The sequence below is a fragment of the Podarcis liolepis genome (assembly GCF_965112155.1).
Source record: "Podarcis liolepis genome assembly, chromosome: 10".
Taxonomy (NCBI): Eukaryota; Metazoa; Chordata; class Lepidosauria; order Squamata; family Lacertidae; genus Podarcis; species Podarcis liolepis.
In genome coordinates this window covers 12449390-12462944 of record NC_139562.1, presented here as the reverse complement: position 1 = coordinate 12462944, position 13555 = coordinate 12449390, and positions in this window count along the sequence as shown.

The window sequence follows — 13555 nt, the reverse complement described above, 5'->3', positions numbered from 1 at the left end:
TTGTCGACAAACACGCTATACAGTTGCTGCCGGCCACACTGCCCCTGCAGGTTGTCACGGTGGATGGCAGAGAGCTGCTCGGGGGGCAAGTGGTGAAGCAGACGCCACCGATGGTGATGCGACTTGGGAATCACAAAGAAATCATCAGCTTCAATGTCACTCAACTATCGGATACGCCCATTGTATTGGGAATGAGTTGGCTGGACAAGCACAGCCCAACGCTGGCTTGGTACCAGAGGCAGCTGATCTTCGGCTCTTCCTTTTGTGCTGAACACTGCATCGTGCCCCGGCAGGAAGGAGAGGAAGAGGAGTCACAGCTGCTGCTAGGCACGCTGCAAGCGATTCCCCACAAGTACGCAGAATTTTTGGAAGTTTTCTGCGAGAAGGAGGCGGACAGGCTACCCCCTCACAGACCATATGACTGCAAAATTGACCTGCTGCCGGGGGCGGCGCTGCCTAAAGGGAAACTGTATTCCATGTCAGAGGACGAACTGCAAGAACTCAAAGAGTTCATAGATCATAATTTGGAGCGCGGTTTCATCCGAGAGTCCAAGGCAGCGGGGGGCAGTCCTGTATTCTTTGTTAAAAAGCGGGACACGCCCCAAAAAAGACTGGTAGTGGACTATCGCATTTTAAACAATGGGACCAAGCCATCGGACTTCCCCATGCCCCGAATCGACGACCTCCTAGCGAAGGTGCGGAAGGGAAAAGTGTTCACCATGTTAGACCTGCGAGGGGCGTACAACCTCATTCGCATGCGGGAAGGAGATGAGTGGAAGACGGCCATGTTCACGCCACTGGGTACCTACGAATATAGAGTTATGCCTTTTGGATTGCAAAATGGCTCCCACGTTTTTCAAGCTTTCATGCATCACGTGTTGGCGGGACTTCTCTACAAGACGTGCGTCTGTTTCTTAGATGACATCCTGATCTTTTCGGAATCGCAGCAGGAGCATGACGGACACGTCAAGGAAGTGCTGAGCAGGCTAAAGCAACATAGGCTCTACGCCAAGCTGGAGAAGTGCCAATTTGACGTGACGGAGGTGGATTTTCTGGGCTACAAGCTGTCTGACAAGGGGCTCGCCATGGACAGCGCCAAGGTTCGAGCGGTGTTGGATTGGAAGAGTCCACGCAACCGGAAGGAGGTCCAACGGTTTGTCGGCTTTGCGAACTTCTATCGCAAGTTTATCAAGGGCTTCGCTATGCAGACAGCGGCCATCACAGACATGCTTAGCTCCAAGAAAAAGAAGTTCATTTGGACAGAGCAGGCGGAGCAGTCCTTTCAGGCACTCAAGCGTCTCTTCGCGTCGGAAGAGCAGCTGCTTCATGTCAACCCCAGCAGGCCGATGAGGGTGGAGACAGACGCCTCGGACAGAGCCGTGGGGGCGGTCCTGCTGCAGAAGGACCCGCAGGGGGTGTGGCGACCGGGAGCGTTTTACTCCAGGAAGCTCAGCAAGTCCGAGCAGAACTACACCATCTGGGACAGGGAGTTGCTGGCCATTCATGCAGCGTTCAAAGCGTGGAGGCACTTCCTGATCGGCGCCAAGCACACGGTGCAGGTTTGCACGGACCACAAGAATCTGGAGCACTGGCGCACGGCACAGTTCCTAAACCAGAGGCAGATACGTTGGGCTGAGTTCTTTGCGAACTTCGACTTCCGCATAGAGTATGTCCCGGGGGACACTAACATCATGGCGGACGCTCTCTCCCGTAAACCACAGTATCTGGAGGACGCAACGCCAGCGGCCGCCATGCACATCTTCGCACCAACAGTGTGGGCGTGCGCCGCGGCAACCGTGGACCTGGAGGCGGTGCGACGAGCGTTGCAGGATGACTCCTTCGCGCAAGCAAAGATGGCAGAGGTGCAAAGGGGCAAGGCAGCGGCCGACGGTTTCCAGCTACGAGATGGATTGCTCATCCGTAAAGGGGCCATCTACGTGCCGGGAGACGACCTTCGCGCCAAGGTGCTGCAGCAGCTGCACGACGCGCCCACTGCCGGGCACTTTGGCAAGGAGAAGACGGTGGAATTAGTAGCCAGGGATTTCTGGTGGCCTGGAATGAGAGGGGAGGTCGCAGACTACGTGGCGAGGTGTGACACCTGCCAGAGGGCCAAGCCAGTGCACAGACCACCGGCTGGACTGTTGGAACCGCTGCAAACTCCGGTCGAACCTTGGGAAAGGGTGGCCCTGGACTTTGTCACGGATCTGCCCAGCTCGAGGGGCAAGACGGCAGTGCTGGTGGTGGTGGACCTGTTTTCCAAGATGGCACATTTCATTCCGTGTGCTAAGGTGGCCACGGCGGAGCAAACCGCCAAACTGTTCATAGACCACGTGTTCAAGGTTCACGGTCTGCCACGGTCTATTCTGTCCGACCGGGGGCGGCAGTTCATCTCGAATTTCTGGCAGAAGCTGATGGGCTTCCTGAACGTCAAGATCAACCTGGCGTCGGCGAGACACCCGCAGACCAACGGGCAAGCGGAGCGGGTCAATGCCATCATGCAGCAGTACCTGAGATGTTATGCGAATCAACAGCCTGCGACGTGGGTGGATTACCTGCCGCTTGCCGAGTTCGCCTACAACAACACGAAGCACGTGTCCACGGGGGTCACGCCGTTCTTCGCCAACAACGGGAGGCACCCCAGAACCTTCCCGGGACTGGAAAGAATGGGGGAGGGGGAGCCGCAGACAGCAGATGCGTTCGCGTCGGAGCTGCAGGAAGTCCACGATCAGCTGAGGCGCCACCTGGAGCTGGCCAAGCACGCATACAAGGTACAAGCGGACAAACACAGAAGGGTTGGCGAAGAGCTCCACGTGGGAGACTGGGTCTGGTTAGCAGCCCACGCAGTGCCGGCCAGGTCGTTGGCCAAGAAGAAACTAGGGCATAAACAACTGGGGCCCTACCAAGTCGAAGAGCAGGTCAACCCGGTAGCTTTCAGACTGGCACTTCCGGAGGGTTCCAGAATGCATCCGGTGTTCCACAGATCGGTGCTCACTCCCTACAAGGCACCGCACAGGTTCCAGGAACCCGGAACGGCGCCGAGTCCGGTCAGAGACAGAACAGGGCACGCGGGAGTGGCACAGAAGGAGCGCATCAACGAAGTCACGGAGATTTTGGACTCCAGATGGGGGGAAGAGGGGGTAGAATACTTTCTCGCCAAGGAGGGCACCCCGGCCAGTGCGAACAGCTGGGTGCCGGGCTACGCCTTGGACGAACCTCTGCTCAAAGACGTGTTTCATGCCCTCTTCCCACATAGACCTATGCCAGCAGACTTTTTCGACGACTGGCTTTTCACGCCCACGCTTTCGGCCAGCACGTTCCGGGGGTTCGACTCGGACGAGGACCCGACACGAGACGTCCGTTCCCCGGAGGGGTCACCCTCGGGATCTGCATCAGAACCCTCGTATTGGTGGGACGATAGACCAGAGGAGCAGTTCCGCAGAAAGTGGCTGGAATGCCCAGGACGAGCAACGCCGCCAGGAGGAAGTGAGGGAGAGACGGACATGGACGTTTTCGGGGACGACCCTGGTTTCGAGCACGGCGGCACAGAGATGGAAGCGGAGGTGACCGTCGTCGACGAGAGCAGGGAGGCAGACCCGGGAGACTTCAGATGGAGGCCCGCCACGGGAAGCGAACGATATCCGACGTTTGTCCCTTTGCAACAGCAGCACCCAGCTCCAGCACCGGAAGGAGGGGAGGGGGGAATGGGGGGCTTCGAGGGGGGGATGGATGTCAGGGGTTTAGGAGCAGAGGCAAGGGCAAGGGAGGAAACAGAGAGCAAAGGGGAGGAGGCAGAAGAAAAGATGAGTGATGACGACGACCCGAGATCTCCGAGTCTTTCCAGTGAATCAGAGGATTCACAGAAAGGAGCACCAGTGGCCAGGGCAAGGGGGGAGTCTAGGGGGGCACCCCAGGAAGATAGAGCCAGAGGGGACTCAGAGGAGAGCAGTTGGAAATCGGGACCAGCGTCACCGCCAGAGAGCAGGGAAGAGGAAGGGAGCCAGGGGGCAAGCGCTGGCAGCTCACCACAGGAGGGAGGGCACGAGTCAGGAGTGGCCACACCTCCATCGGGGAGCGAAGAAACGGTTAAGCGGAAAGTGGAAGGTTGGGCGCGCGCGCCAAGTTCAAATGCAGAGGAAGGCGGCGCAGTAAGCAGCCCGGAAAGAGAGCCAGGTCCTAAAGCCCGGCGCAAGGAGACAGGAGGGTCCGGGGGGTCAGCGTCGGAAGAATCCCGGAGGGAGGAGACCCCGGGGGGTAGAGGGACCCAGAGGAGGACAGTCAGGCGGAAAAGGTGGAGCCGGGCTAGGATATTAAGTTGGTGCACACGGGGCGGAGACTCAGACGGAGCTTCGCCGATCTAGCTACTAGACGTAGAGTTGCGCGTAGCAGCTTGAGAATGGAAACTGTAACTCAATAAAGACTTTTACTTAATGATCGCTGGCTAGCGTGATCCTCTGTGAGCTAGGATCTTCAAGCAGCTCTGACACCTGTGTTAAAAACAAGGTGTCATGGTGAAGACTTCTTCTACTCAAGTCAGAGACATGAAGGCTTGAGAGAATAAAGCCCCCCTTTTTTCTCCCAAAGCCCTTTGCCCCCTCAAAAAATCAGGGGGGAAATGAAAAATGTTGGAGTATGACATACAGAAGGGTAGAGAAGCTTGTTTGCATCCAGGCAAACCTCCGGTTTTTAGAAGTCTGTGATAAATATGACGAAAAATATGAAGAAGCAGAAAACGGTAACAGTAGCTCAGGAAATGAGACCGATTAAATTTCATATAGTATTCACTGAGTCTTGGTTTTCCCTCTCTCTTCACAAAAATGAGTACTTTATATCTGCTTGACACTTTGTAAAACTAAAACTAAAAATCAATTTGCAATTATTGACTGAGTAAGTTGTACTTATAATATACCCAGCATGACAACCTAATGTTGAACCAAGGTATACATAAATCGTTCTATGCTCTCGACGTAATGTAGTGACTTTCAAATTTTAAAAGGCGCTAAAAATAATAATAAGTATTGCATATTTTCTCTCTCACACCCCATTTTTTGTTATTGTCTCAACCCCAAGCCCTGAAAATGCAACAGGTTTTTTATTGTTTTTTTTTTTAACCATGGCTTCAAAATTTCCAGAAATTTTATATCGCTTAACCCCAGGCTTGATTTGCAGGTTTTCAATGTGTAGAGAAATCTCTTTGGATGGAGGTTCGTTCTCCACTTGCGGGATGAAACGGTACAGCCCAAGCCAGATTTAGGGATGTGTGTTGATAGTGCCATTATACAGTTAAGCCACAAGATGGTACTGGACTTAGTTGTATCTGAGAGCTGAGGGCTTTCTAAATTGTGGTGGCCCTGTGTTCAGTTTGACAGATTATGGTCCTCAGGTTAAGCAGCTGTCTGGTCCTAGCTCAGCTTAAATGTGATGAACCTTCAGAAATGAGAGCAGCGAGAGCCTTGAAGTTTCTTCTTCTTCTTCTTCTTCTTCTTCTTCTTCTTCTTCTTCTTCTTCTTCTTCTTATTACTGTTGTTGTTTAGTCGTTTAGTCGTGTCCGACTCTTCGTGACCCCATAGATCAGAGCACGCCAGGCACTCCTGTCTTCCACTGCCTCCCGCAGTTTGGTCAAACTCATGTTTGTAACTTCGAGAACACTGTCCAACCATCTCGTCCTCTGTCGTCCCCTTCTCCTTGTGCCCTCCATCTTTCCCAACGTCAGGGTCTTTTCCAGGGAGTCTTCTCTTCTCATGAGATGGCCAAAGTATTGGAGCCTCAGCTTCAGGATCTGTCCTTCCAGTGAGCACTCAGGGCTGGTTTCCTTCAGAATGGATAGGTTTGATCTTCTTGCAGTCCATGGGACTCTCAAGAGTCTCCTCCAGCACCATAATTCAAAAGCATCCATTCTTCGGTGATCAGTCTTCTTTATGGTCCAGCTCTCACGTCCAGACATCACTACTGGGAAAACCATAGCTTTAACTATACGGACCTTTGTTGGCAAGTTGATATCTCTGCTTTTTAAGATGCTGTCTAGGTTTGCCATTGCATTTGTGATCCCTTCATGGATCACTGCCTTGTCATGGCGAAGGGGCTTGAATAACTCAGAGAAGCTATGAACTATGCCGTGCAGGGCCACCCAAAATGGACAGGTCATAGTGGAGAGTTTTGACCAAACGTGATCCACCTGAAGCAGGAACTGGCAAGCCACTCCAGTATCCCTGACAAGAAAACTCCATTATTACTACTTCCATTTATTAAGTTTCTATACCACCCTTCATCTGAGGATCACAGGATCCAGGGATCAATATCTACAGTGACAGCTAGCACTGCAACCTTCCATCAATTTGACTTTTCCCACAAAGGCACACTCCTTCCTTGACTCCTGAGACAGACGGATGCCAACAAAAGCAAGCTCCATTACACACTCGACTTTCATTCTACTGGAAGCTTTTTCCTTTTTTCCTCTTTTTTTTTAAACCTGCGGGAGTCCAGTCAGCTCAGAGCTGAATGAGAGCTGGAAAATCTGGTTATCTTGGGAGCACTTGGTCACATGACTTCAGCATGCACACTTAAAGATAACCTGGTTGGCAAGGAACCAGAATCCTGCAGCCTGACGTCACATAATTCCGGTACTCATGTTTGCTGTTCATGACATGTATGAAACAGCAGAGCAGATCGAAGGCAAATTACCCATCGTGTTAACCCAGAAATCATGAATGAATATTTTTCTTTAACTGGGGTCTCCTAGACATTCTGCAGTTCTCCAGGCAAGTGTGCAAAAAATGCATATAGTGTGCATTAAAATGCATATATTTGTGGAAGTAACATACAAAAATGATCATATTAAGGAAAACTGCTGCACAAAAATAGTCAAGTGAGGCAAAACTGCATGCAAACATGGGTACATTGTGATAATTTTGCACTATAAATACTGGTGTGTTTTCATGTGGAAATGTGGAGAACTATACCCGAGAATGGAAAAAATCAAATATTGAAAGAAAGTAAAAATGACAAATTTGCCCATCCCTAATCCCAGGTAAGCGGTGCGTAGGACTGCAGTCTTACAGCACAATCCTACACATGCTTACTCAAAACTAAATATAATTAAATTCTACAGTGGTGCCTCGCAAGACGAAATTAATTCATTCCGCGAGTTTTTTCGTCTAGCGAATTTTTCGTCTTGCGAAGCACGGTGTCGGAAAAGTTTTGGAAAAGCTTCAAAAATCACCAAAAACCTCAAAAAAGGCTACCACACCGTGTTCTATGAGTTGCCCCTCAAAGTCAAGTCGCAACTGTATTAACGGTGTTAAGAAAAAGGAAACAAACTTGCAAAAAACGCAAGACGTTTTCGTCTTGCGAAGCAAGCCCATAGGGAAATTCGTCTTGCGAAGCAGCTCAAAAACCGCAAAACCCTTTCGTCTAGCGAGTTTTTCATCTTGCGAGGCATTCGTCTTGCGGGGCACCACTGTATTGGGTTTACTCCCTAGAAAATGGTAGTGTGAAAACGGGCGGAAGTCCTGTCCTGATTTTTCCAACAACCAGTTACCTTGGAAGACCTAGGTGAAATATAGAATACACACACACACACACACACACACACACACAATGTGAAAATGCTCTTTTGAAAAAAGTTTTGAAAAAATATATCGAATTTGCCATAGCTCACCATCGCCATCTAGTGTCGCATCTGTGTCACTTGAAACATTTTATTTGCAGCTGTGTAGCTCCCAAATTCTGTTATTAAAGGGGGGGTGCTTTCACTTTCTCCATACACAATTTTATCCACCTCTAATATGTCTCCTCTGACTTGCCTTTTCTCCAGACTAAAAATCCCCAAATTATGTAATGTTTCTGTTATGTACTAAGTTGAGCAACAGGATTCAGAATGCAGCAGCCTGATTGGTCCACAGGAGCCACCCAATCCAGCTCCAGGTGGAAGGGAATCCGCAACCTGATTGGCCTACAGGAGAATCCTGGAATTAGCCAATCACGTGGGGCCCATTGTGTAAAGAATGTATATAAAGCAGACATTCTGGGGGAACTTCCATTCCTCCTCACCACTATGAGCTGAATAAAGAGCATGAAATCCACTCTTGACTCTGAGTATATTTCAGTTTCTTCACAAGGGAGTTGCTCAACCCCTTGATCATTTTGCTTGCCCTTTTCTGAACGGTTTTTAGCTCTGCAAGATGCTTTTCCAAGTGAGGCAGCCAGAACTGTGCACAGCCACGCCACAGATTTATATAACAGCATTATAATATTGGCAGTTTTATTTTCAATCCCTCTCCTATGGATCCCGAACATGGATTCTGACGTAACCTGGGCGAACACCTTCTTCATGCTTCATGCGCAGGGACTTAGTTCTGCATAAACAGGGCTGTGATTGCATGGTATGCAAGTTTTCTTACATCACACACACTCTGTCTCTGGTTTTTGTGGTTAAAAGGCAAAATTCAGATTGCTCTGAAACCAGAAAAAAAGGAAAGAACAAACACATGGTCCGTATGAAACTCGTCAGGAAAATGAGGGGTTTTCGCAACACTTATTAAAAGTCAAAACTTAAAACTTTCCAGCTTTGGTACACCGAAAGCATTTTTCCGCATGACTTCTGCTACTTTTGTAAATGAAGCTTAAGTTGCCTAATGACTGGGATGTGAATTTTCCCTGGTGACCTTAGAGCACTTACTAATGTTCTGGTTGAGTTTTGAATGGTTGCTAGATTTCCTGATCAGAGTTCTTATGCATTTAACGACAGGTGTGAGAAGCATTAATCTGCATGGTAAAGTGGAGGGGGAAAGAAATGCCACAAAAGTAGATCGTGAGGTCAAACTCTGAGCACCTTCTGGCAGTTCCCTCCCTGCGAGAAGTGGGGTTACAGGGAACTAGGCAGAGGGCCTTCTCGGTGGTGGCACCCGCCCTGTCGAATGCCCTCCCATCAGATGTCAAGGAAATGAACAACTACCTGACTTTTAGAAGACATCTGAAGGCAGCCCTGTTTAGGAAAGTTTTAAATTTTTGATCTTTTATCGTGTTTTTAATATTCTGTTGGGAGCTGCCCAGAGTGGCTGGCCAGATGGGTGGGGTATAAATACAGTGGTACCTCTGGTTAAGAACTTAATGCGTTCCGGAGGTCTGTTCTTAACCTGAAACTGTTCTTGACCTGAAGCACCACTTTAGCTAATGGGGCCTCCTGCTGCTGCCGCCGCACAATTTCTGTTCTTAACCTGAAGCAAAGTTCTTAACCCGAGGTACTATTTCTGGGTTAGAGGAGTCTGTAACCTGAAGCGTTTGTAACCCGAGGTAACACTGTAATAACTTTTTATTACTATTACCACTACTGCTACTACTATTATTACTGGTAGATCTTCAGGGGGAGTGTGTAAGTTTCAGGAGGAAACAGGCTAGCAGGGAAAGGGTTAAGCACCCTCCCCATTCCCTTCTCTTAAAAAAAAGGCCCTCCCAAAATTTATCAGGCTAGGACTACATGCGTAGACTAAGACTACATACATGCATTTTAATATTTCCTTCGGTGCCCATAAAATATTTTTTATTGAATTTGCAAGTTACAGAGCAAAGCAGGATGTCTCCACCCTCGTTGACAGGCGGCATGGAAGGGCACAGATATGGGATGCCCTACAACGGTTTCTGAAGGGTATTGTGTGAGCCAAAGCCTCAACGGCCAAGGTCGCATTCCTCCGGCAATATTTATAGCAGCGTTTCTGTATCGCTGGTCACAGGAATGTTAAGCACCTAAAATGCTCGTACAGGAAAACAAGGGCAGATGCTGTCATGAGGCAGGAGGTGGTTTGTGCTGGTTGCTTGAAGCTGCGCATGATGGCAGCGTGGAGGTTGAGATGCAGGAAGGAGGCAAGGTCAGAGAGAAATCAGGGCGCACCACCGTGGAGTGGGTCCGCTTGCAGCAGCGACGCAGCATATCAGCAGGCCAGGTTTTGAAAAGTTATGCAGGAGACAATAGGAGATTGTAGAAAGACCTACACTGGCTCCCAGTACGTTTCTGAGCACAATTCAAAGTGTTGGTGCTGACCTTTAAAGCCCTAAACGACCTCGGCCCAGAATACCTGAAGGAGCATCTCCACCCCCATCGTTCTGCCAGGACACTGAGGTCCAGATCCGAGGGCCTTCTGCCAGTTCCCTCCCTGCGAGAAGTGAGGTTACAGGGAACCAGGCAGAGGGCCTTCTTGGTAGTGGCACCCGCCCTGTGGAACACCCTCCCACCAGATGTCAAAGAGAAAAACAACTACCAGACTTTTAGAAGACATCTGAAGGCAGCCCTGTTTAATGCTTAATAGGTTATTGTATTTTGGTGTTCTGTTGGAAGCCGCCCAGAGTGGCTGGGGAAACACAGCCAGATGGGCGGGGTATAAATTATTATTATTATTATTATTATTATTATTATTATTATTATTAAACCCTCAAGCCTCACCTATAGACTCCCCCAGATTATAGCCCAAACATAAACTCATGGCTTTCTAGGTAGTTGAGGCTGGAACAACAAAAAAGGTGAATTCACTTAGGGCACCTTATGCAGTTCGGAAGCTGGAAGAGCTTAAGAACGTAAGAAGGACCTGCTGAATCGGGGCCACAGCCAATCTCATCCAACCTCTGGTTCTCAAGATGTTTGTGGAAAGCCTGCAAGCAGGACCTCTATGCAGCAGCACTCCCGCAACAACTGGCTCTGCAATCTGTGTGCGGAGGTCCTGGACTGCCCAGCCGACAAGACCCCCTTCTTGGACTTACTCATGTGGTCGAAAGGAAAGCAGAGCAAGACGTTTGGCACCAGCTTGGCTGCAGAAGTTGCCGGTACAAAGAGCCATTCGACCATCTTAGGACTCCACTCTGGATTTGTGCAGGGTTTACTTCTTGACTAGGGACGCGGGTGGTGCTTTGGGTTAAACCACAGAGCCTAGGGCTTGCCGATCAGAAGGTCGGTGGTTCGAATCCCCGTGACGGGGTGAGCTCCCGTTGCTCGGTCCCTGCTCCTGCCAACCTAGCAGTTCGAAAGCACGTCAAAGTGCAAGTAGATAAATAGGTACCACTCCAGCGGGAAGGTAAACAGCGTTTCCATGCACTGCTCTGGTTCGCCAGAAGCGGCTTAGTCATGCTGGCCACATGACCCAGAAGCTGTATGCCGGCTCCCTCGGCCAATAAAGCGAGATGAGCGCCGCAACCCCGGAGTCGGCCACGACTGGACCTGACCGTCAGGGGTCCCTTTACCTTTACTTCTTGACCACCCTGGTTTATCTCTGTTTAAGTTTTCGTTTTCTTGGGACCAAGCCTCATTGCACTCAGTGGGGCTTCATGTTTGCCCATCAGCTTGTTTTGTAAATGATCAGCCGCACCGATTTCTGTTTTTCCATATTATTTGAACAACAACAACACAGGACATGGTGGAGGCAGGGAGATGAAAGGTTCTGGTGGTGCTGATGTGATGTCAAGGTGAGTGTTTCAAAACTGGGCCAGGTCAGTAGCTGCAGAAAGCATATTGCCCTCTGCCACGCATTGGAAGCTATTGGGGAAACGGTTCGCGGAGAATAAGCTACATGACTTTTAACCTAGATTTGCTTTCTGTCCCTTTCTAGGGATGGACAGATCTGTCTGCTGCAGTTATCACTTTCCCAGTCTTAAATCCAGTTCTCCACATTTCTGCTAGTATTTGTCATTAAAAAAAAATCCTCTGCAGATTTCACCAGCATTTTAGAGTGAATTTCTCTTGTAAACACATTTTTTTTTGGTATGGAGTTTGATGGCTGTACACATTTTTTTGCAAACCGATTTCCCCTAATACAATGCATTTTGTGTGTTGTTTTCAGTAATGTATTCATTTTTATGCACACTTTCCCTTAGCAGATGCCTCCTCCCCCCCAACATCATGGAGTGTTTGTGTCTGGTTGGAATGTGCCACACATATTTAAACAGGGATGGCCACCAACTTCGATTGCTTTAAAAGAGGACCAGACAAATTCACAGAGGATGAGACTATCAGTCACAATATCTATGTTCTGCTCCCACTGTCAGAGGCAGTTTTGGCATCCTTCTGTCTCAGGAAGATGTTCCCAACCCTGCTGTTATGTACTGAGTTGAATAGGATCCAAACTGCAGCAGTCCGATTGGTCCTAAAACAATAGGATCCAAAATGCAGCAGTCTGATTGGTCCTAGAACAATGCAGCAGTATGACTGGTTGGCAGGAACCACCCAATCCTGCTCCAGATAGAAGTGAATCCACAACCTGATTGGCTTACAGTAGAATTCCGGAATTAGCCAATCATGTGCAGCCCATTGTGTAAATAATGTATATAAAGCAGATACTGTGAGGGGACTTCCATTCATTCCTCCTCACCACTATGAGCTGAATAAAGAGCATGAAATCACTTTGCAACTCTGAGTATATTTCACCTGCACTCAGCTCTCATCTGTCCAACAATCAAGAAGGCAGTTTCTGAACGTGCTGTAGAGGGAAATGAGGGGTATGTGGGGCTCATCAACCTGGGAAGGTAGCCCATCCAAAAGCAGGAAAACTCTGGTCCTCAACATCCGCTGCCTGACAAGTTATTTTGCAATTAAAGGCATCCCTCCATTTAGTCTCCCCTGTTGAACCTGCTGTTCCAAATTTCAGCGATCAACCTGTTCTTTTTCACATTTGCAATGTTTGCTTAATTGACGTTGTACAACATCATCTGGTGACGGTTATCTGGGGCACCACGCGACCTTTATACACACTGAACCAAGAGTAAATACACACCATTGCAGGCGGAAGCTGGGGCAAAATGGGAGACTGAAACGGCTACTTCTTTTTGGGATGTAGAAAGCCTCAACGTTTTTAGCAACAAGTCTTGGAACAACAAGTCAAGCAAATTACTGGGAATGAGATTCTGAGAAACCCAACCAACACACTTTTGAATTATTTGGAAGGATGTGGAAATCGTCCCCAATCTCTTAATCTCAAACACTGACCTCAAAATATTGAGGGGGGGGGAAGTCCCCATCTTCTGTCACAATATGAGATGACAAGGTGATGATACGTTAACATGCTGTGCTTGTGATAAACGACGATGCAAGAGAACAAATTTGTGAAAAGTGGGCTATTTTTTACTTCATTTTGGTAGGAGAAATTTGAAGATACAGTGGTACCTCAGATTACATACGCTTCAGGTTACATACACTTCAGGTTACAGACTCCACTAACCCAGAAATAGTACCTCGGGTTAAGAACTTTGCTTCAGGATGAGAACAGAAATCGTGTTCTGGCAGCGCGGCGGCAGCAGGAGGCCCCATTAGCTAAAGTGGTGCTTCAGGTTAAGAACAGTTTCAGGTTAAGAACGGACCTCCGGAACAAATTAATTCCTTAACCCGAGGTACCACTGTATGTTCCTTGGAGTCATTAAAGATTGGATGTAATACTAATTGTGGCTACTTCCTTTCTTTTTATAATATGTGTTGGTTTTTTGCTTCTTCTCTTGTCCTTCTGATAGAGCTTATCAAGGACGTTGGTCAAGAGCATGGACTACAGGCAAGACCAGGTGGGCTAAAAAGATGGTCTAATCTCGA